The sequence below is a fragment of the Callorhinus ursinus genome, unplaced genomic scaffold (assembly GCF_003265705.2).
Source record: "Callorhinus ursinus isolate GAN/ISIS: 27379988/994484 unplaced genomic scaffold, GSC_fseal_2.0 scaffold1, whole genome shotgun sequence".
In the NCBI taxonomy this organism is placed as follows: Eukaryota; Metazoa; Chordata; class Mammalia; order Carnivora; family Otariidae; genus Callorhinus; species Callorhinus ursinus.
The window spans coordinates 81,765,386-81,789,573 of record NW_027397063.1 but is presented as its reverse complement, the minus strand read 5'-3'; the positions used below and the strand labels follow the sequence as shown (position 1 = coordinate 81,789,573).

Genomic DNA, 24,188 nt, shown 5'->3' with positions numbered 1-24,188 from the left:
CTTATAAACATAATTATTGATTACTACATGATGCATTACCTGGCTTGGACACAATAAATCTGTTTCTCTGTTGCTGGACAGTTAAGTTGTTTGCATAAATATTAAATCTTTAATACAAGTTTTTTTTTTTTTTTGAGGCTTTTCTCTTCAATTGAGTAAAAGCTTATTGATAAAACTCTTCTTAAGATTAGATTTTCCATTCTTTCTTTTATTCCCCCAGTTACATGCTAGCTAGTTCCTGGACTTTTTCCTCCCTGTTCTTTGTGATCTGTTTTTTTTTTTTTTTTTAAGATTTTATTTATTTATTTGAGAGAATGAGAGAGAGCATGAGAGGAGGGAGGGTCAGAGGGAGAAGCAGACTCCCCGCTGAGCAGGGAGCCCAATGTGGGACTCGATCCCAGGACTCCAGGACCATGACCTGAGCCGAAGGCAGTCGCTCAACCAACTGAGCCACCCAGGTGCCCTGTAATCTGGAAAACTCTTATGTTTTCTGCTCCTTGTATGACAACTTCGGTTTAGCTGTGATTGATGTATTATGACTATACATAGGTAAAGTATATATGGCTCCTTTCTTAAAGTTACCATGAACCTCAACAGGAGGTCCTTATGCAGCTTAAGTGCTGTAAATATACTTTGAGAGGATATATACAAAGATGTTAAATAGAATATAAGGAATGAAGTACTACTTATTCACTGTACAGTTTAAATTTTTTTCTAGTATGAAGTGTTTTATCTCAGTTGTATGTAAAATGAAGTATTTTATACCAGTATTAATACTGATGATTGCATGAATTGCGTATTGATTTTTTATGTATAATTTACTTTTTATTGATCTCGAGTACAACAACAGTTTGTCAGTACTATATTATAAACATTCTGTTGGCTGTAAGGGGCATATCTGAAATTAACAGTTATATTCTTTTTAATAAAATTTATCATTTTGTAGGAAAAGATAGTGTTATGGACAAGATTATTGAACAAAATGCTTCATCTGTAGATTCCTTGATAAGGCTATGTGGATTTTTCCCTGGTTTAAGATCTTTTTATTCATATTGGGAAAAAATACTACCACTCTATGCAAAAGTACATTTCTAGTCAAAATAATGTATGTTTCTGGGGAAAATTTCCTCAACATTCCTTTCCTCTAACTTGATTGAAATTTATTTAAAAAATAAGCTTGTGAAGTGAAATTTAATTAAATGTTGAAATTATTTCTGAAAATAGTCACAAAATATTATAAAAACAAAAGTTTGCATTTTTATTTAACAAAGCACGCTGTGTGTATGTATATGTGCATGTGTCTATGTGTGAGTTTATTGTTCTTACATCTATATGTTAAGATTATTGTAAAGGATAAGTAGCTTATCTGGCATTATACACTATGAACATCACATCTTATTAAAAGAATAAGGTGGTAAAAATAAATTGTATGTTTTATGATTGTATTTCACTTAGGTTATTTTAGGAGTTTGTCATATAATGAGATATGATTTCTTATTCTCAGGTTTTTATTGCAAAAATATCTCTAATTTTTAATACTCTAATACCATTGTTTTACTTAGAAGGCATGAGAAAAAATATTAGTTTGCACATAAAGAACACTGATTTTTGTTTTAAAATATTTTCTCCTTAAATATTTCTTCTTAAATGTTATTCCTTATTTCCATAAAGGATAGTTTATTATTAGAGCATTTATCTTTGTATGTTGCAAAATCCTTCCAAACTCAGCACAAAGACAACTTTAATGAGTAATTAAATAAAATGATGCAGCCACTGTCTTTCTAAATGGAAATCAAATAAGAATATATAACCATTTTTTTCCCATAAATCTACTGAAATCAGAAGTAAAATTTCCTCCCTTTTTTTTTTTTTTTTTTTTTTAAGAGAGGGAGAGTGGGGGGAGGAGGGGCAGAAGGAGAGGGAGAGAGAGAAACTTAAGCAGGCTCCATGCCCAGTGGGGAGCCTGAGGCGGGGCTCAGTCTCACAGCCATTGAAATCATGGCTTAAGCTGAAATCAAGAGTTGGGCACTTAACTGACTGAGCCGCCCAGGCATCTACAGTATGTATGTGTATGTGTGTATATATATATATACACATACATATATATATATATTAAAGATTTTATTTATTTATTTGACAGAGACACAGCGAGAGAGGGAACACAAGCAGGGGGAGTGGGAGAGGGAGAAGCAGGCTCCCCATTAAGCAGGGAAACCAAGTCAGGGCTCCATCCCAGGACCCTGAGATCATGACCAGAGCCAAAGGCAGTTGCTTTAATGACTGAGCCACCCAGGCGCCACCCACCCTCCGCCCCCCGACAGTATATTTTTGAAGTGAAAGTAAGAAAAGGCAAAAGGCCCATTTAGAACCAGTGTTAATACACAATGAAGTTAGTTAGCTAAAATAAGCCAGTTCATATTACAGAGTTGTAATAGGGAAGGGTCTTACAAAATTAAGGGTTTTCTTTTTTAGCTGATTGGTTTATAATGTTAGAGGTGCTAGTAGAGTGTAGTTTAAAAAAAAAAGGCAGTTCAGTAATCCTGTTTGCTTCATTGTCAGTGTTCTCTCATATCATTACACAAAAATACTTGTGAAAAGTCTCTATATCTCTGGGCTTTAATTAGGCATGGGAACATGCAGAGTTTAAAAGTAAAAGTAATCGCTCAGCCTCTGATAACTTGCAAACAGTGAATCACCTTTAAAAGAATGCTACATAAAACAAACCATTGTATAGAGGAGATAGGAAAATACAGTTTTATTGCTGGGTCTGCTGGGAGGGATTTGCAGATTTTGGGAGATCCTGCCAAGAGTCAAGCAAAATCTGCATTATAGCACATTATCTCCTGTGGGGAAGAACCAGCAGGACTGCTTATGGTTCTCAACTCTCTCTGCTGTGTATACTTTCGTCCTACTATGTAAAAAGCCTCCCATTTGCTGGAAACAGTAAGAGTGTCTAACACTGAGAGAAAAGGATAAAAAGTAATGAAAAATACCAACTACATGAGAAGAACCTTTATAGCCAAGCTTGACAAGAAGACTGGGAGTCAAGTTGAAGGGCTAATATGATTCTGCATAAGGTCTTTTATTTTAAGAAATAAGTTAAACAGTAATCAGTTTTATAGTAGAAAAACTTTATAAGTTGAACTCTAAAATAATCATTTTAAAGTTGTTAGATTCATTTTTTTGGTGTGTAATTTTATTCTAGTTTCTTATATTTACTTATTGTAATTTCTGGTACTTTTCAGGAGGGAGGATGTCATCTTATCAGTAAATCATTTACATCGTCTTAAAAGCTTATTTCTGCTTCATACAACAGTGGTAGGGTAGTTTGTAAGCGTCAAACAGTTTTTAAAAAATGAATAAAATTGTTGCAGTTATGTTTTCATATAACAGAATTTGTCTAAAATAATGGTTGCTCTAGGATTTTAAGGCATTAAAGTGAGTTAAAACAAATAAAATGATTGATTTTGACAAAATTCCAAATGAATGTTAATTAGATTAATGTATATGTTACTTTTAATTGAACTAAATATTTGTCATTTTCAAGTAGATAACTCTAAGATATTACATTATGATTCATTTTTCAGGTGAAAATGTTAAATGAAATTTCAAAGTGTTTGTCAATATTTTTCATCCTGTAATAATTAGAATAAATAAGGTAGAATAGAAAGGAAGAAGTTAGTGACCATGCTGTTACTTTTAAGCATTTTACGATCTTTATTGAGCAGTTGGTTTATATAAAAAGGCCCCAGAATCTTTGGTATCTTACTTTAGGAATAATCCTTAAATGACGGAAAGCTGTTGATAAAGTATATGTAACACAAATTTTCCTTATAAGTCAAAATAACTTTTTTATTTTGAAACTTATTTTTATACACAAAGAAGACTTTTTCTTGAAGAGTCCTTGTATTAAAGAGATTGGGTATATATGTATGATTCTTTGTGCATATGTACTTTTAAAAAAATAACTGTTCAAGTAATCGATATTGAAAAACAATTTTGACACAATTGAACTGAAAAAGTTTTATCTTTATATATCAATACAATTAATGAAATTTGCTAGTGATCTTTTCCAAAACAGAAACTATGTTTTATTTACTTTGAGGTCTCTACATCCAGGACTGTGTCATCTAGTGCAGAGTACATATTCAGTAATGTTTACTGAATGCATTTCAACATCTTTTCTCATAAAGTCTTATTTGTCACTGTTTAACCAAGCTAAGATACCACATTTGTTATATAAGCCGCTGAAAGTTTAAATGACTTCAAGTGTTTCTAAATCCAGTTGTTAATTGTATTTGAATTACTGTGCTTTTCTGCTGTGAGGAGTAATCATTTGAGTAGAATAACAAGGTGTCTGAACTGATGTGGGAAACAAAGGCAAAAGAGAAAAATTAAATTTCCTTACTGTCTACAGCCCACTGACAAGTCCTTGAAACAGGCAGAGTGACCTTCCTCTGGGAGCTCAGCTGCCTCCATGTTGACACTTCGCTAAGGGCAAAAGGCAATCTTAGCTGGACCCCACAGGATCCTGTGAGTCTGCTTTAACATCTAAAAATTCCTTTGGAAACTTCCTTTATCTCTGCCCCCCCCCAAGATATATGTTAGCAATCATCCTCCAAGCATATGGCCCACTGATACACATCTGAGGGGCCTCATGACTAATTTTTACTAAACAGTAATGAATGACCTTTTCCTAACAGCAGCTAGCCCTCTCAAGCTCCTGGAAACCTTGTTTCCAAAATACCTTGGTGGCTTGTGTTGTCCCTAACCCCCTCCCAAATTGAAAGTATATAATCAGTCACCCCTCACAACCCCGGTGCAGCTCTTTCTTCCTACTGGTCCCATCCCCGTGCTTAGTTAAAACCACCTTTTTGTGCCCAGGATGTCTCAAGAGTACTTTCTTGGCCATTGACTCTGAACCCCAACATTTCTACATCATGAATAATAACGTATTTTTCCTTCCTTCAAAAATGCTTTTGCAATTTTATATCAATTTTCTGATCATAGAAAAGGTATTCCTGACATCAGTCTTCTATTTTGGTCAGTTCTCTAATTTTTTCTTATTGTTTATTAATTGTAATATATTTTTATTTCTGAGTTGTATTCTTATTCCCTGATGCCTAAAAACAAAACATCCTTTTTCCTTTTAATTTTATTTAAGGTTTTTACTTTAATACCTCCACAGTCCAGTCTTAAGGGTGCATATAGACACATGTTTGTGTGAGTCTGTTTATGTGTATATTTGTAGAGACAAAGATACTATAACAAAGAGACCCAACATTTACATTGGCTTAAATAAGATAGAAGCTTATTTCTCCTTCACATAACAATGATAAGGTAGTCCAGGTCTGTCAAAGTCATTAGCTTCACAAAGTTACCAGTCCACAATGCATTACATTTTATTGTTCTGCAGTCTTGTAGGGCACTGTTCTTGTCTGCAAGGTTAAATCTGGATCATTGCCATGTCTGTGTTCTAGTTAGAGAAAAGAGGGAAAGAGCAGAAGAGCAGAAGGCAAACAATTTTCTTTAAGAAAGTAGCCCAAAATTTGCACATTCCATTCCAAATTGTCACATGGCTACACTGGGTTGCAGGGAAAGCTGGAAAGTGCAGTCTCTCTATTGGTGGGGGGCACTCAATCAGCTAAAACTCTGTTACTATGAAGCAAAGGAAAAACGGACTTAGTGACCACTGCAGTTGCCACAATGCATTTAAATTGTATCCTGATGGTTGGTAGTCCTGTTTGTTTATGCTATTAAGGAAAGGATCAAGGAAGAGGGTATTTCTGGCTTTCTGGAGTGTGTCAGCAGTGACCTGGCAGCATCATATGTCAAGCTTAATTAGGACTTCCAATGCGAAAATTGAATCTTAGTTGTGCTTAAGGCCTAAGTGACCTCATGTAAGGACTTTCCCTTCAGTATCAACCTTAACAGAATTTGGGTTTGAAGGGTTTTATTAAGGGAAATTGGGTTTCATACACAGGACACCTGGATGTCCATCGTTAAATATACTGCTTTATGTGAATGTTAAAATTTCCTTCATTTTTTTTTCACAGCACTTTGGTGAAGTCATAATTCCCAGTGGTGCTTTTCATATATTGCCCATTCTCTTAGCTTAAATGAGTGTAAGGCCTATTAGAACATTTTTCAAAAATGGTTCATATGTTCTACCTTCAAATGTAAGACTTTTCACATTAAAACACTGGAATTTGCTACATTGTCAAAGCTGAGGGAATTCAAGGACCCTTACATATATTGCTGGTGGGAGTCTAAAATATCAGTCCTTTGGAGAGCAATTTGTTAATATTTATGAAAATTACTAATGTACATCCCCTTTAATACAGCAGTTCTGTTTCTACAGATATACTTACACATGTGACATGATATATTTATAAGATTATTTGTTACAACATTGTAACAACAAAGATTTGAAATATTCTGAATCACTGTCAGGGACTAGTTAAAAAAAAGGTACTTCTATAAAATGGAATACTATGTAGCTATATAAAATGTTGAAGCAGCTTACTTACTGAAATGAAAAACTCTCTAAGATTTATTATGTGGAAAAAAAAAAGCCGGGTGTAACAGTGTAAAACGTGTGATAAGACTCCTGTGTGAAAAGAGGAATAAAGTGATACATATTCAGATATGCTTGTAAGCACATAAAATACCTTCCACAGAATTAAAAATGCATATGGTAGAACCAAAATATATATATTTTAAGAATTACACTGTAAACACGCTCTTAGGAATCCTAATTTTATTCTAATGAAATTATATCTGTTTTGACACAGTGAAGGGGATTTTTCTTCATTAAGATAAAAATTGCAGTAGAAAAATACAGTAGTGATTGGCTAGTCCAACTCTCCGAGGCAGCAGTTCTCTTCTGTAGTATCCCCACGAATTGGTTGTCCCTCATGTGTCTGAACACTGCCATTGATAGGACTCTATTACCCTTCTAAGGTTGCGAGTTCTGTTTATTTAGCTACAATGAGAAAAGATCTGTCTGGGGTAGGACAGAGATCTGGGAACTGGACATTACTAATCTGAAGTTACTGAAAAATTCAAATTCATTTCTTGAAATAAGGGATAAGATTGTTGTAAGGCATCTTGTTGTAAACAGTGTCCATTTTTCCTATTTGAGGCAATGAATTCTCTTGTTAAACAGTGTTAGAATTACTTTTTATGTGAGGCTAAAATCTACCCAGATTTACCTTTTGCATGACTTGTATTTGTTGGATCTTAACTTCTGTGACTATTATTTAAATAAAAGTCTTTCAGATATTTGAAAAGAGACATTAAAGATCCTTTGTTCTTTTGACTGTTCTTCATACTATATAATTTAGATTTTATTATCCTGTTTCTCCTGTGGACATTCCTCAGTGGAAATGTGGTATGCAGAAGTGAACATAAGTTTCTAGATAGAATGTCAATATACAAAGGATATGCCTTGTTTTAGATGTGTGTATGTGTGTGTATGTGTTTGTTTTAATGCCGAGCAAGAGTGTATTAGTTCTTTTGGCACCTAGGGCACATTGTTGTCTTATTTTGAGTTTGAGTTCCATTAGAATACCAGATAGTTTTCATATGAATCGCTATTATTGTCTGTACAGTTACTGTCTCTTCAGTACTTTTTACTTTTTATACAAACTATTCTTATAATTCTCATTTGTTCATCATAGAAATTTTTTTAAAAAAAATTTAGGAAAGCAAGAAGGAAATTCCAAATTGCACTCATTATAGCCTCTATTAATACTACATTGTGTATCCTTTCAGGGATTCTCTAGAATAGTGTTTTTTAAACTCTAGGATGCTACCCAGTAGTGAGTTATGACAGTCAATTTAGTGAGTTAAAATTAGCATTTGAAAAAATAAATAGAATCACATAAAATGGAAAATACTGTATAGCATTTACAGAGAAAGAGTAAATATTGTTTCATGAAAATATTCTAATTAGGTACTTTTATATATGCATCTGTGCAGTGGACCAAGATGTACAATATATTTGTTAGAATTGATCACATTGAAAAAAAAATTTATCAGTGGATAAACTGTCCTTTTCCCCCCCTTTCCTTCTTTCATTTTCATTTCTTTTTGTTTCACCATCCATCTTGGCAAATGTTCAACCAATTTTGAAACTACCTAATTAAAAGATCATCCAGCCCACTGTTTTCTTTTGTTTCTGCAAGAATTCCATGAGAGACTTTATCAGATTTTTTTCCATATATCTTATATGAGGTAACATACACAGTGGTTGTAAGAACAAAGCCTCTGGCAGAAGAGTGTTCCAGGTTTGAATCCTATGCCCCCAATCGACTGACTCCATGTCCTTGGGTAGTTTGCTTTATCTCTTTATGACTCAGTTTCCTCATTCTTAAAATGGTGGTAATAATGTTTTTCCTCATAGGGTTATTATAAGGGTCAAATGAGATAATACTCAATTAAAAATACAGTGTTCAATGAGTGTTGACATTACTGTTAATAACTTTAGTGTGCCTTTAATTTTCCAGGTTAGTGATTCTAATAGAAGATTATTAAAATCTAGCATGACCTCTTAATGAACTCATGGTAGCTCTTGATGATCAAGTGCTTCTTTTTATAAGAGTTCACAAATCATCTATTAAATTATTTTTAAAAGATGTATTCTAGGGGTGTCTGGGTGGCTCAGTTGGTTAAGCATCTGACTCTTGATTTCAGCCTGGTTTATGATCCCGGGGTTGTGAGATTGAGCCTTGTGTCAGGCTCCCAGCTCAATGGGGAGTCTGCTTGAGATTCTATCTTCCTCTGCCCCTCTCCCCTGCTCTCTCTCTCCTTCTCTTAAATCAACCAACCAACCAACCGATCAATCAATCAGTCTTTAAAAGGCATATTCTAAAAGTGTGCTAGGGATTATATGACAGTCTCCATTCTCTGTAATTGCTATCCTTTGCTCTTTGAGAATCAGGATTTATTTTCCAGTCTCAATTTTCTGGCACACTCAGTGATCATATCTGCACTTAATGAGAAAATTTTGAATTAGAGTTTGGGACTTTAGAGTTGAAATCATTTATTTAAGCAGCCAGGTACTCCTACTGTCTCTCCATCTATCAGCCTTCAGTTAGCTGTTAACCATGGTTATTATACCTTTTCCAGTGTGAAGATCATTCTCCTTGATAGAACTAAATAGGAATCAGATAGTCACTTTCTCTATCATTTGTTTCCATTAATTTGGCAAGTATTTATTGAGCAGCTAAGTACATAAGATTGCTCTTGGTGCTTGAGAATCAAGGCCCTGGAAACAAAGACGTGTCCTCAGAGGGTACCAGTGTGACTGTGTGTATGTGTGTGAGTGTGTTTATGTATGAGTGTGTATAGGGGAGAATTGGTGAGCATCAGGGAAAGAAGGAGGGATCACAAAATTCCATTTATAATATTTCTCTTTGTTTTAAAATTTCAGGACTCTGTTTCTGTGCTTTACTGTATTCATCATTTCATTAAACTTGAGGACAGAATTATTGTTCTTTGCCAACCATGTTTTCTTGGTCTATTCCACTAGACATAAGTTGCATCTCACAGTGGAATGAATCCCAAATATTATTCAGAACCAGATGTTGCTCTTATAAAGCCATCTCTACAACCAGCTATTCCTTTTCCATATTTGTGTTTATTTTCCAATATCACTACTTTCAGTGGGTAAGAGAGATGAAAATACCTAGGTTTCAATGTCCTGTAACTTTCTACTTAGGACTTTATATGGAGTTCTCCTGACAGAATCATGTGCATGTGGTACAGTGGAAAGAGCTGGAATTAGAGAAACTTGTGTTCAAACCCTGACACCTCCTTCAGTTAGCATTGTGATTTTCTCTGTGTTTCTTATAAACTTCAAACCTAAATTTCCAAATATGTGGGATGGGGCTAATAATACTTACCTTGATGAATGTTAGTTATCTCCTACTGTTCACCCCACTCTGCATTGCCTGCCAGCTTGAATCAGTAGACCTGGTTAGTGCTTGAGGATTGCTACTACATACAATCTCAGCCAAAATGCCAGGAAGCAATAGGCTTGTTAAGTTTTGAAAGCCTCTTTAGCAATCTGAGATGATCTGCTTCAAGAAAATACTACTTTTTGCTTAACCAAGTGAAAGCTCAGGGGATCATTCATCTTTAGACTTTTCGGAGTGTCAGCCACCACCGCATGTTTCTTCCTCCTGTGGCTAATAACAGGAGTCCCCTAATCTTAATGAAACTGTTTCTTCCTAGGAACTCTCCTTATTTTCTGTGTCAGTGGAGTTCAGTTTCAAAGTTGGGAAACTTGGATCCTTTCCCTTTTATGATTACTCTGTTTACTTGCCAACCTGTTGTTTTTACTGAAAAGATAGTAATGTGCCTAGGCATATTTAAGAGTCATTATACATTAAATTCAGAATTAAGAGATTACCTTACTTTATGAGAATGATAGAAAAGTTGGCAGAAGTTTTTCTGGGGTGGGGTGGGGTGGAGAGGAGTGATAACAACTTTGGACTAAGGTAAAACAAATCCATTTGTTTTGGAATTCACTACTAGATGTTATTTGAAGAATGTTTTTCTGATAAATTTATATTTTGAGGCTAGTGTAAAATAGTATCTCATCCTTTCACAACTCAGCTTAATGGAAATTACATATGTTCTCTAATGCTTCACTGAATTTAACGTATTTCTAGTGAAAATTTCTTCAGGCCATTGATTCACAAATTTTAATTAACAAAGTTGAAATTAAGATTCCTTCAAAAACAATGAATGTAGTCATGAGGTTTCAGACTTCGAAAATTAGGGTCATAGGCTTCCATTTATAAATGGAACATTCTCAAGTCATATTAGAAATGAGGTTTTTGATTGAAGAATTAATATGTACTAGTTAATAAGGAACGAGAATTAAAGTGTATTTTGCCAGAGTGATTTTTGTCATTACAGAAAGCGTGAACCAACCTAATCTAACCTATAAAGGGGAGTTATTTGAAAATCAGTAATATTTACATAGTAATTGGTGTGAATAGTGAGTTGATAAAATCTGTACTTTGTAGTTTTGTGTTTCTTGTAAAATTTTGCTATGGCTTAACTTCTACTTCTTCCATTTACTTGAAAAAATCTCCCATCTTCTTGAATTTAAACCATCTTTTTTCTCATGGGACTCTTTTTCAGTCTTGCCATAAATGGGTTCACTTCAGCAAATGCTTGTTGAATCTCTTTGTCAGGCACTATACTAAGCATGTGGGATCTGAAAATGAGTGAGACCAGGTGTTTTGCTTTAAAGGGTCTTCTAGTACTCTGTGGGAGAACGAACAACATATGCATTTTTATTATTATATGTAGATCTCAGAGCAGGTGAAATACCTGAGAATTTTGTTAATAGAAAGCATTTATTTGTTAAGTGCCTATTTATTGCATTGTATCGGATGTAGTACACACAGCGTGTTATATAGGTGCGAGTTTCTTAGTTACCACAATCTGACATGGACATTGCTCTTAGAATAAGAATTGGTTATATGTATAAATATATTATCAAAGGGACAGCTCAGATTTGTGAGGAGAGAAATAATATTTAATAAATGGTTTGGACTTTTTCATAGGGTTTAGGGAAGTAATTAGATTGTCACCTAATAGTTCATGCCAAAATAAATTCTAACTGGATAGTAGTTAAATTAAAAAAAAAAATCAAGTCACTGAAAGCAAAGAAACATGACATTAAGGAAAAGATGGACTGGTTTGATTAAAGTAAAATTATTTTACATAAAATCATTAAAGGGAAAAATGAACTATTTGTAGAAAACAAAGTGGACAATACTGATGTTCCAGTAAATATAAAACACATTTTAGAGAAAATATTAAATTCTAGAATGAGTAAGATATATAAAGGATGATCATAAAAATAATAAATATAATCCTTTATATAATTTGTGAAATTAGTTTCTTTTAGTCTCATAGAAAAGTAGTTACAGAGACTAAAGTTAGAAGAAAAGAGTAATTTATGAAAGGATTGACTAAATTTCTAATTAATGATACAAACTGTTGTGAGAATCATATATACTCAGTGAAATTTCAGCATAAATCAGGAACTCATTCATTCTGCAAACCTTATTTGAAGATTTAATATGTGTCAGATACTGTACTAACTGCTAAAATGATAAATATGAATAATAAAGAGCTCTTTATCAAGGAGTTCATAGCCTAGGGATAGAACCCTTCTTTCCCCTCTTTCTTCTCTTCATTTTGGAAGGCTAGTCCACCAACCCAACTACTCATCTGTCCATACAAAAAACAGCTAATGAATTCCTAGAACATATAGGAGTGTATAGGTAGGTGCAGGGATATTAAGATAAAAAGTGGAACTCTGTCATTAAGGAATGTAGTCAAGGAGATGGGCGGAGGAAACAGTGCCAGAGATAGATGGCATTCCAGAGAATAGATAGCTCTAGCTCTTGAGGGGAAAACATACACTGTTGGCATCTTAAAAATGAACACCAAAATATTAATGCATTTTGTTTATTCAGATTCTATACTTTTAACATAATTAAAATCTATTTTTCTTTCCAAAAGAATGAATGATTGAAATAATCAAATCCTTGTGAGAACATCATTACTTGTCAAAGACCCTATGCGAGTTTATTAAGGTATGAGCAGGTTTTGCCAAATATCTGTCCTTGTAATTTGTTAATGGCCTTATTCAAAGGCTAAAAATAGAGAAAAAGTCTTTTTGACATAACACAATTATTGCTGATAGAATGAAGTGTGTGCAACAGGAGAGGAGCACAATATCCAAGAACTTTATAGAGACTGGTTAAGATGTATTTTTCCTAGGTAGGCCTATTTTCATGTAATACTTTTTATTTGCCCTGTGGTATTTTGCTCTTCCAAGTTTCAGTCTTCCTCTCTTCCGTTTGGTGTTATTTCTGTCTTATAGTTAATTTGATCACTCCTCCAGTGTTGGATTATAATATCCGAATTTTTCTCAAAGTTTATTCAAGTGGTCCATTCATTTTACACTTTAAAAATTTTTTTCCTATATATATAAATGCTCATAAATGATTATGATTCTTAAAACATGCTTATGTGCTATATAAACTTTGAAGTAAACTATGCATGTTGCATGTTAGAGAAATACTAAGGTTAGTTTTTAGTAATTAAATATATTTGAAGTAATATATTTAAAAAATATATTTAATAAAAATATATTTAAAATAAAATAAATGCTCAATAATTGGTTAATTTGTATAATCCATTACTTGTATTGACTAAAGTGATTTCATAATTATACCCAATCAAATTTTGTTTTAACTAACTTAAATATTTTAATTAATTATTTATTTATTTATTTTAAAGATTTTATTTATTTATTTGAGGGATAATGAGAGAGAGAGAAAGCACATGAAATGGGGGAAGGGTCAGAGGGAGAAGCAGACTCCCTGCCGAGCAGGGAGCCCGATGCAGGACTCCATCCAGGGACTCCAGGATCATGACCTGAGCCGAAGGCAGCCGCTTAACCAACTGAGCCACCCAGGCACCCCTTTAAATATTTTTAAATGGGAATTACTGAGAAGGCGTTACTGAAGTATTAGTCTAAGGGAGGAATGGAAGCCTCGGGTTCTTTTTGAGCTAAGTCTCTCTAAATACTTCTTGTTGAAATTGACCCCTAATGGCTTATAATCAGGACTAAAGTTTTAGGAAAATAAAAGAGCAAAATTACTCATATGTAACTTTGTTTCAAAATGTGCATAAAGTCTTGAATTTATGAAATCTTACTTATGGCCGTTCTGTCATGTATCCAGTGTTTGGACCAAAAATGGTTTTCTCAATATAGAGCTTGGGTTAGAATCTCATTCTGATGGTTCATAGCTCTGTGCTCTTCCTACACATTTTTCCAGTTTTGTTTATAATAGAACATTGAAGGAATAAAACCACATGGCAGAGGTAGGAAGTGAAAAAAATCAAAACTCATACTTAACATACGCATCCCATTGGAATGCTTGTATAGGTACCTTGAGTTGCTTGCTGTAGATGTATACTTAGAGGCTGACATCTTAGAATCACAAAACATCATGTTGGGTGTTAAGTAAGGGGCAGTGATTTGCCTTAAGTTGCTGCCTAAATTGGTTAATTGGTTTTCTACAAAACTCCCTTGTTTAATTTGTTTTTGAAATTATAACAGTTACAGCATTAAAAAACATGCTTCCAGAGCAGGGATTTGCATGCTGTAGTTTAGCTGTTCGGTTCGGTTCTTATTATCAGGAACCAATCTTCAAGTGCCCTAGAGCAAAAATTATCCACATGTAGATTTCCTGTGGGGAAGGATTAAACTGGAAAGTCTGTGAGCTGAGGAGATTTAACATTCTTTGTTTATAAACATCATAGAATAAGTGAATAATTGTTAAAAGGAGGCATACAAGTATTATTCTTCCACTGTTATCCGTGAGTATCTCTATGGGAACTGATAAGGAACAACTGTAGTGTGAAGGTGGTAAGAAAGAAAAGAGGTTTCATAGATTAATGGAGAAAAGTCATTAGCTATAATCTATGTAAGAAGAATTTAAGGAGTGTATACTACATTTAGCTGAAAAGAAAAATACCCATTTACTTCAATTATTGATTGTTTAAAATATAATTTATTATTTTCCGTTTTACATGTGGCAATTTTGTGATCTATTTATGATCCAAAACCTAAAGTTACCTTTAACAATCTGTTTTACAAATATTGACTATTGTTTTCAGAATCTTATGACTGATTTTAAAATGGGAAATATGGTCTCATATTTTGGGTTGTGTCTTCTGATATATTTTTATATATAGAATGTGCTGCAATTGTAAGATTTATGGCAATTTAAATTTAGACTCTGGAAAACAAGACTTCCCCCTAGTGACAATCTCTAACAATGTATCAGAATCTGAGCATTAGAAAAACAGTATTATCTTATGTACTGTGCAGTTACACAAATACCTAGAGTCTATGCAGATTGCCATTTAAACTATCCATAGTATATACGGAAAAAATAATGTTTATCATATCATTTGTTCAAACTGTGGTAAAAAATGTCAGTTTTAGAAATCAGATGTAATTTGGGGTATCATTTTTCCCTCTAATTCCACAAAAAATATAGTACTCATCTGTAGCCTCATTAAAATATATTAACAAATGCTTATTAGGTATCAGTTGAGAAGATATTCAGTGGTAGTATTCATGGGTATTTACTAATACATATATTTTTACCACAGATATATCTTTTTTACAGAATTCCCAATTTTTGTCTTAAATATAATCTTTTATACCATTTATCCCAGCAATGTATGAGAATACACTTTTTGGCTCACCTGTGCTAATAATAGCTGCAATCTGTCTTTTTAAGTATTTGCCAGTCTGATAGGTATGAAGTGATAGCTCATTGTTATTTTAATTTATAAATCTCTGAGTTTGAGCTTCTGTTTAATGTTTTTTTCCCCAAAATTTGAATTTTCCCTTACATAAATTGCCACTTGATGCCCATATTTTCTATTGGGTTGTTTATATCTACCTTACCAAGTTTTAAGGACTCTTATACCATAGAGTTTAATTGCGCTCTTTAATGTTTTTCCAAAATACATAGTTTGCTGATTTTGTTAATAATGTCTTTTGCCATACACAAGTTTTAAAGTTTTGTATAGTCAAATATATTTTATAATTTTATAATATAGTCACTTTTGATTATGAAAGTCTTCTAAAACTCTACATTATGCATACAGTATGCTATATTTTTAACAGAATTTTTGTTTCTTTTCTATTTAAGTTTTTAATCCTAAATTTTTAAAGATATGATGTAAAATAGTCATCTAATTGTATTTCTTCCAGATATATATATCAATATATTTAGTTTTATATATATCGATATACATGTATATACATCTATATATTTAGTTTTGCCAGTACCTTTTATTAAGCTATGTACTCTTTTCTCCTTACTGGTCTATTAGTGGTGAGATTATCTATCTGATAATAATCATATTATCTTCTGCTCTTTGTCTGTTTTTATGTTAACTCCATGATTTGATAATAGAGGCTTTTTTTTCAATAAATTCTGATATGTGTTTGTACCTTCTCACATTTTTTTTTTTTGTCGTTCAGAGTTTGGGCATCTACTCTTCAATATAAATTTAAGAAAATTTTATCCACTTAAGGACAAAAATTGGAATTCTTATTTGGATTTTTTTTAAATATACATAGTAACATTGAGAGGCAATATTTTTAATAATACTAGGAATTCTTATTCAAAAGCACTAAATAACTGTTCATTTTTGGGAATGTCTTTTTATCCTCTAATAAGATTTTAGTGTTTTCCCTATAAAGGTCCTGTGGTCATTCTTAATGAAATTAGTCCTAAGTATTTTATTATTTTTTTTTTGAGTACTACAAATGAAATTTTTTAATGTTTATACTGTTTTCAAACTTCTTTTTTTTTTTTTTAAAGATTTTATTTATTTATTTGACAGAGAGAGAGACAGCGAGAGAGGGAACACAAGCCCGGGGAGTGGGAGAGGGAGAAGCAGGCTTCCTGCCAAGTAGGGAGCCCAATGCGGGGCTCCATTCCAAGACTCTGGGATCATGACCTGAGCCGAAGGCAGACGCTTAATGACTGAGCCACCCAGGCACCCACCCCTGTTTTCAACCTTCTTAACTAATTTTTATTCTAGTAATTTCCTTTCACTAGAACTTTCTTTTTTTTTTTAAAGTATTTTATTTATTTTTTTTGACAGAGACAGCGAGAGAGGGAACACAAGCAGGGGGAGTGGGAGAGGGAGAAGCAGGCTTCCCGCCCAGCAGGGAGCCTGATGCCCCTAGCCTCAACAGGGCAAGGTGGCTTTGGGAACAGTCCTCTGCCTTCTGGTTGGGTTGCCCTTCTGATAATAAAGCTTCCTTTGCTTCAAAACCCGTGTCTCAGACATTGCCTTGCTGCTCAGGTACACAGGCAAGTTTGAAATCAGTAACATACACTTCCTCATCAATCTCATTGTATCATTTTATTGGAAGATTTTTTTGTGGATAAAGAGAAAATAGAATGAAAAGTATCAATAATAAATTATTTGACATCTGATTATTTTTCTTTACCCATAGCACATAACCTCCTTGGAATATTACTTAAAATAGGAAATACACATATTTTTCCCCTTCACATTAACCACCCTCACCTCCCCCTTCATAATCTTGGTGTGGTTAGTACTGCAGAAATACTTAAACACTAAATTATCCTACGAGAAAATTAAGAGGGGTGCCTGCATTGCTTGAAGGGCTATTCACAGTGGTTTTTTACATTGGCAGAATATGTATTGACACTTCTGCCTTGGACATATTGAAGAACATAGAGATGATAATTAGACCTGTGGGCTAGTCATGGCTTTGCTACTTACTACATGGTACAGTCAGTGATTCTTCAAAAGTATCTTTTCCCTAGTTTTTTTTTCTTTAATCATTTTGGGATTATGAACTCCTTTTTGATTATGATGAGAATATAAAACTCTTCCCAGGAGGATGTTCACATGTACATACACACAATTTTGCATGCTATACAGTATAATTTGTGGGAGTTAGCATATGTCTTGAAGCTTGCCCATTGACTGATCTGCTTCTGTTATTTCTAGCATGCATGACTTTAAGTATTTGTTCTAATACCAACGATTTATTTTATCTTTCGCTAATCACTTAAACTCTCTGACCCTCAGTTTTTATCTACAGAGGAGTAGATTGGATCTGATGACCTCTAAAGTCCGTTTTAGCACTAATATTCCTTGAGCTGCTGGCAAAGGTTATTGTATCATAGTCTAACTTGATGAAAGCAGTGTACTCTTATTATTCCGCAATTATAGAGCTCATCCTAATTAGTGTTTGCTATTGATTGAACTCTTTTGCATTCATAAATTGTACTTAATCTGATTTAATAGATGTTTATCGAGTACTGAATAAGGGTAAAGCACTGTGTAGTGCTTATAAAATTGAGTCCTTGTCCTTAAGGATTATAAAATGTAAGTTACAAAGATGAGTAATAAAATGAATGATGCTTAAGAGACATAAGAAGTATGGGGATTAAAAGGAATAATTTCCCTTTTAGTAATTTTCTTGAGATTGGAAATTTCATTTGTAAAGGGCCAGATAGTAAATACGTGGTTTTTTGGACCATATAGACTCTGTCATAATTAGATAACTCTGCTATGGTAACACATAGAAACATAGACAACACCTAAATGGATGGGTATGGCTGTGTCCTAGTAAAACTTTATTTATATAAACAGGCAGCAGGCAGAACTGTAGTTTGCCCCCTCCTGAAATAAAGATTATGTTCATCAAGGACCACTTTAATAGGGGTGATGGGGTATGTTATGAAGAAATGAAAGGCATTTGGATGGAGCAGAAGCAGTCTGGCAAGAATTCTAGGCTGGGGAGACAACATGATCAAAAATTTAAGAGTGTTTCAGACACTGTTATTTCAGATGGAGAACTAGTTTTATTCGTATTATTCAATACTGGAGAGATTTCATGAGAAAGTTTATCCATTATCACGAGTCACAGGATGTTCAGCCTTATTTAGCATTTTAAACTTTAATCATTCTAATTGGTTTACAGTGGTGGTATCATTGTGATTTTAATGTGTATTTTCCTAATGTCTAATGATATTTAGCTTGTTTTCATTTGTTTACTTGACAGCCACGTATCTTCTTTGGTGAAGTGTCTGTTCACATCTTTTGCCACATTTATTGGGTTGTGTGTTTTCTTAAGCAGCTTGAGTTTCTTGTTAAAAACTATTAAAAATTCTTTATGTGTTCCTGTATCCAAGTCCTTCATCAGATATATGATTCACAACTATATTTTCCTAGTCTGTGGTTTGCCTTTTTATTCTTGTGTCTTTTGAATAACAGAAGTTATTAATTTTGATGATACCCAGTTTATTATTTTATTCTTTTTGAATTTTGGTTTTAGTGTCATATCTAACCTAACCTAAGGTCACAGAGATTTTCTCCTCTCCCCTCCACTCTTTAAAAAGATTTTAGTCCTAGGGCGCCTGGGTGGCTCAGTTGGTTAAGCGACTGCCTTCGGCTCAGGTCATGATCCTGGAGTCCCAGGATCGAGTCCCGCATCGGGCTCCCTGCTTGACAGGGAGTCTGCTTCTCCCTCTGACCCTCTTCCCTCTTGTGTTCTCTGTCTCTCATTCTCTCCCTCTCAAATAAATAAATAAAATCTTTAAAAAAAAAAAAAGATTTTAGTCTCAGAGTTTATGCTTAGGGCTCTAATATACTTTGAGCAAATTTTTGTATATGTACAAAGTATAAATTAGAACTTTTTTTTGCATATGAATTTACAATTTTTGTAGCACCATATGCTTAAAAGTCTATTTACTGAATCAATTACTTTTGCAAATTTGTCAAAAATATTTTGTCTCTATATTATGGATCTATTTTTATAATCTAAACTATCCCATTAATTTGCTTATTTTTGTGCCAATACTATACTATAGTAATGTAGCTTTCTGACAAAATAGGAAATCAAGAAGGAGTAACAAACTTAATGTTTTTGTCGAAATTGTTTTGGCTATTCTAAGTTCTTTGAGTTTCCACATGAATTTTAGACTCACTTTTTCAATTTCTATTAGAAAGCCTGTTGAAACTTTGGTTAGGATTATACTGAATATATACATTAATTTGGGGAGAACTGATATCTTTCCACTATTGAGTCTTTGACCCACGAACAAGGTTAGAATTGATATCTTACTGCTTTTGAGTCTTTTAATCCATGGACAAATTTTATCTCTTTACATATTTAGGTCTTCTTTAATAAAGTTTTCAGTATATAGGTCTTGCCCATATTTTACCAGATTTTTCCCTAAGTATTTATATTTTTGATGTGATTTTAAATGCTATTCTGTTTTATTTCAATTTGTTATTTATTTCTAGTGTATACAAACAAAGTAGATTTTTAAATATTGAACTGTATCCTGTGACTTTTTTAAACTCATTTTTTGGTGCTAGTGGCTTTTTTATAGATTCTGTCAGTTTTTCAACATAGGTGATTATGTTGTTGGTAAACAGAGGTATTGTTACTGTGTCATCTAATCTAAATGCCTTTTATTTATTTTTCTTGTCTTACTTCACTGCTGGAACTTACAGTATCATGTTGAATAGAGGTGATGAGAGTGGACATTTTTTTGTTGGTGATCATTCAGACTTTCATGTAGATTTGTACTGTTAAGTATGATTTTAGATGTAGATTTTTTTTGTAGATGTGCCTTAAAAGATTGAGAAAATTCATTTCTATTACTAGTTTCTAAAAATTTTTATTAGGAAAAAGGATGTTAGATTGCTAAAATTTTGTTTAGGATTTTCGTGGATAAATAAAAATATTAATATTTTTAAATATAATAAATAAAGCCTATAATTTAATAATTATTAAGTAAGTTCATATAAAATATAAATAAAATATTAATTTAAAAATTATTAAACATGATTAAAATTACTAAAATTTTGTTTACCTGTGCTCCTAAGGACTATTGGTCTCTAGTTTTATTGTAAGACTTTGTCTGGTTTTGGGATCAGGGTAATGTTGGCCTCAGAATCTGTTGAAAGGTGTTCCCTTTTTTCACCTTTCTAGATAAGTTTGTGTATAATTGATATTATTTCATCCTTAAATATGTGGTAGAATTTGTTAGTTAAGCCATTTGGGCTGGAAGTTTTCTTTCTTTTGTTTTCTTCTACAGATTTTGTAGTTTTACTTTTACATTTAGGTTTATGATCCATTTTCATTCAATTCGTGTGAAGTGTTTAAAGCCTGTGACTAGAATTTTTTTTTTTTTGACATGTGGATGACCAGTTGTTCCAGCACAATTTGTTGAAAAGACTGTCTTTGCTCCATTTTCTTGTCTTTCATCTTTGTCAAAGATTAGTTGATTTTATTTATTTGTGTCTATTTATGGGTTCTCTATTTTGTTCCATTGATCTATTTGTCTATTCTTTTGCCAATACCACACTGTTGTTACTACTGTAGCTTTATAATAAGCCTTGAAGTTGGGTAGTACCATGTTAGTCCTCCAATTTTGTTCTTGTCCTTCAATATTGTGTTGGCTATTCTGGGTCTTTTGCCTCTCCATATAAACTTTAGAATCAGTTGATATCCACAAAATAACTTTCTGGGATTTTGGTTGGGTTTGAGTTGAGTCTATAGATTAAGTAGGGAAGAACTGACATCTTGACAACATTGAGTCTTCTTATCCATGAACATGAAATGTCTTTCCAGTTACTTAGATCTTTGATCTTATTCCTTTGTGAGAAGTTTTTTAAGTTCATAATCTCTTTAATAGATAAAAGTCTATGCAAGGTTTCCTAGTAGTTGCTCTTCTTGGGAGGTTTTCCATTTTGCTTAATGATAACATTAAATTGTCCTACTGTCTTTTTTTTTTTAATCATCACTTTAGGAAGATGTTTATCAATCATTTTGATTTTTCTCCAAGAATCAACTTCTGATTTCATTGGTGTTCATTATTGTTTTAGATTTCTATTTTGACATTTTTTGCTCTGACTGTAATTAATCTATGACTATAATTATGGAATTATCTATTTCTCCCCAAGTTCTATCCATTTTTGCTTTGTGTATGTTGACATTCCCTTTTAGATGCATAAATCTTTAGAATTGTTATGTTTTCTTGATGAATTAATCCTTTTATCATTATGAAAACCCTTCATCCCTGGTATTCTTCGCTCTAAAATATATTTTTTCTGATATTATATAGCCACTCTAGCTTTCTTTTGATCTGTGTTAGAATGATGTATAATTGCTTATCCTTTTACTTTTAACCTGTTTGTTTCTTTGTATTTAAAATGTGTTTCATGTAAGCAGAGCATAGTGGGTCTTTTTTCCTCTCAATCCAGTTTTATAAAATTGGCCTTCTTATTGCAGTGTTTATAAATAGTTTACATATTGTGCAATTATTGATATGATGAGGGGTTTAAGTTTATCACCTTACTATTTGTTTTCTATTCATTCCATCCTTATTTTGATATCCTTCTTTACTTTATCTTTCTTCTTTTGGATTGAGTACTTTTAAATTATTTTATACTATCTAAATTGTTGGCTTATTATCATCAGCTGTAATTCTTCATTTTGTTATTTTAATAGATACTTTAGAATTTATAGCATACTTTTTTCAACTTATCAGAGTCAACCTTCAAATGATATTATATCACTGTATATATAGTGTAAGAATTTTGCAGTATTCTGTTATTTTTCTCCTCCAATTCTTTATGCTGTTGTTGTCATATATTTTATTTATATACATTATATTCTCACAATACCTTCTTCTTTTCTCTTTCCCCTTTGCTTCCTATCCTTTCCCTTCCCTTTCCTTGACTTGTCTTCTCTTTTTGGTTCTCCTCAGTTTCCTTTTGCATAGTTTCCATTACTTTGTTTTCAAATTCACCAGTTTGATTTTTTTTTTTATTTATTTAATCTGCTGATAAACTGATGTGTACTTTTCAGGCATTATACTTTTCATCTTTATAGTATGATTTGTTTGTTTTTTAATATCTTCTATTTTTCTTCATAATGCTTAAATGAGGTTTCTTTCCTTTTATTTTCTAATATAAAATGTATTTCTATTTCCCTCATCATTTCATTTGGGTTTTTTGTCATAGATCTTATTTTTATATATGTATAGAACCCATGTTACATAATTTGTTTGCTTTAGATCTCAATTATATTTTAAGTAGATTTTTAAATGATGTAGTATCTTTTACCCACATATCTTGGCATCCATTTTTATTCTTTCTTTTCTCCTAATATCTATTCATAGTTGTTTCTATCAGTACTACCCTTCTGGTTCTCATATCTCCTTTTTTTTTTTTGACAGGAATCGATAGTTGACAGTTACCTGGACAGCTAAATGCTTGATTTCCTTCTATTTTGTTCCTATCTCAGTTGACTAGTGCTATAGAGTTATTGCTGGAGTACATGGCAGACCATTTACTCCCCTTTCCCAAGCTCTAATAACAAATAAATTTGATATCAGCTGGATCTCCTAATAACAAGTTTATTATTCTTTTTTCCATTTTTCCATTGATGAGTTACAACGCTCCTTGAAGCCTGGAAACGTGATTAAATAACAACAAATGAGGACTGTAGAAATCAAAGAGGTTTCAGTATGGCTGTTAGTAGTTTTAAATGTCTTCATAAGGGGGATTAAATTGAGCAGTTTAAACATTTAAGTAATAAGGAATAAATAAGAATGACAATAAATGCTGCCTGTGTAATAACTTTTAATATTATATGAGAGAGCATCTATAAGAATGAATTGATTATCCATTTGACTAACTTCTTCAGAGATAATTTTTAGAATTACATTTACCTAATACTTCCCATTAACAAAAGAAGAATAGTTCCTAAAGTAAATGTTAAAATTTTAAATAATGTTTTAATGGGCTAAGACCAACATTTTCTTCTGGAGAAAGTAATCTCTACAATTAGAATGTAATTAATAGAAAATTATGACTTGATTTGCAAATCATTAGTTTTGTTCATAAGCATTCATTCAGTGAGTACTTTTGAATATATCTACATAGGATATGAATTGGAGGTCAAATATGACCCGCGGATTTGGTCTATTTGGCCTGTACAGCATTTGAAAAAATATTTGAATTGGTGGCTCATATTTAAAAATCAGGTGGTTTCATGTATAACACTGACTTTCTGGAATTTTTAAATAAAAAGAACCATATAATTTCACTACAGTAGTTTGCCTTCTTTCAATGGAACAGTTGGCTAGAGTATAGCAGCTGCCCACTTTGAGTAGGCACTTCTTAGATCCCTGTATTTCTTACTCATTTATGTTGTCTTGCTGGCCATCATAGCCATTTAAGACTATAATCCTTGGTGTCATGTGTGTATGATACTCTGAGAGATACATGATGGATATTTCCAACAATAACATTAGAGAAGATAAATGTCATGTGAGGAAGAAAATGATAAACTACATAAGAAAGGCTAAAAACCTTTCAGTAACATTGTTTAACCATTACAGAATACTAGATTCCCAAAGTTATGCTAAGCAGCCATTTCCTTTTCCATATTTATGAACAGTTGTGCACAGCCTTAACTATAAAACTATGTGCAAAATCTGAACCTGCCCATGTAAGAATGTTGGAGAAAGAACAGTAATATGAGGAATGGGAAAGCA

General features: G+C 32.8%; 1 protein-coding gene across 5 annotated transcripts in view; it reads left to right on the top strand.

Moving 5' to 3' along the window:
* Positions 1 to 24,188, top strand: part of NAALADL2 (N-acetylated alpha-linked acidic dipeptidase like 2) — a 1,329,911-nt gene that overhangs the window by 16,846 nt on the left and 1,288,877 nt on the right. The window contains exon 2 of one of the 5 annotated variants that reach the window (XM_073897026.1): positions 4,418 to 4,533. The exons of the other annotated variants lie outside the window; for them this stretch is intronic. The gene's annotated coding sequence lies outside the window, so the exon portion shown is untranslated. The remainder of the gene's footprint in view (positions 1 to 4,417; positions 4,534 to 24,188) is intronic. 5 annotated transcript variants of the gene reach the window in all.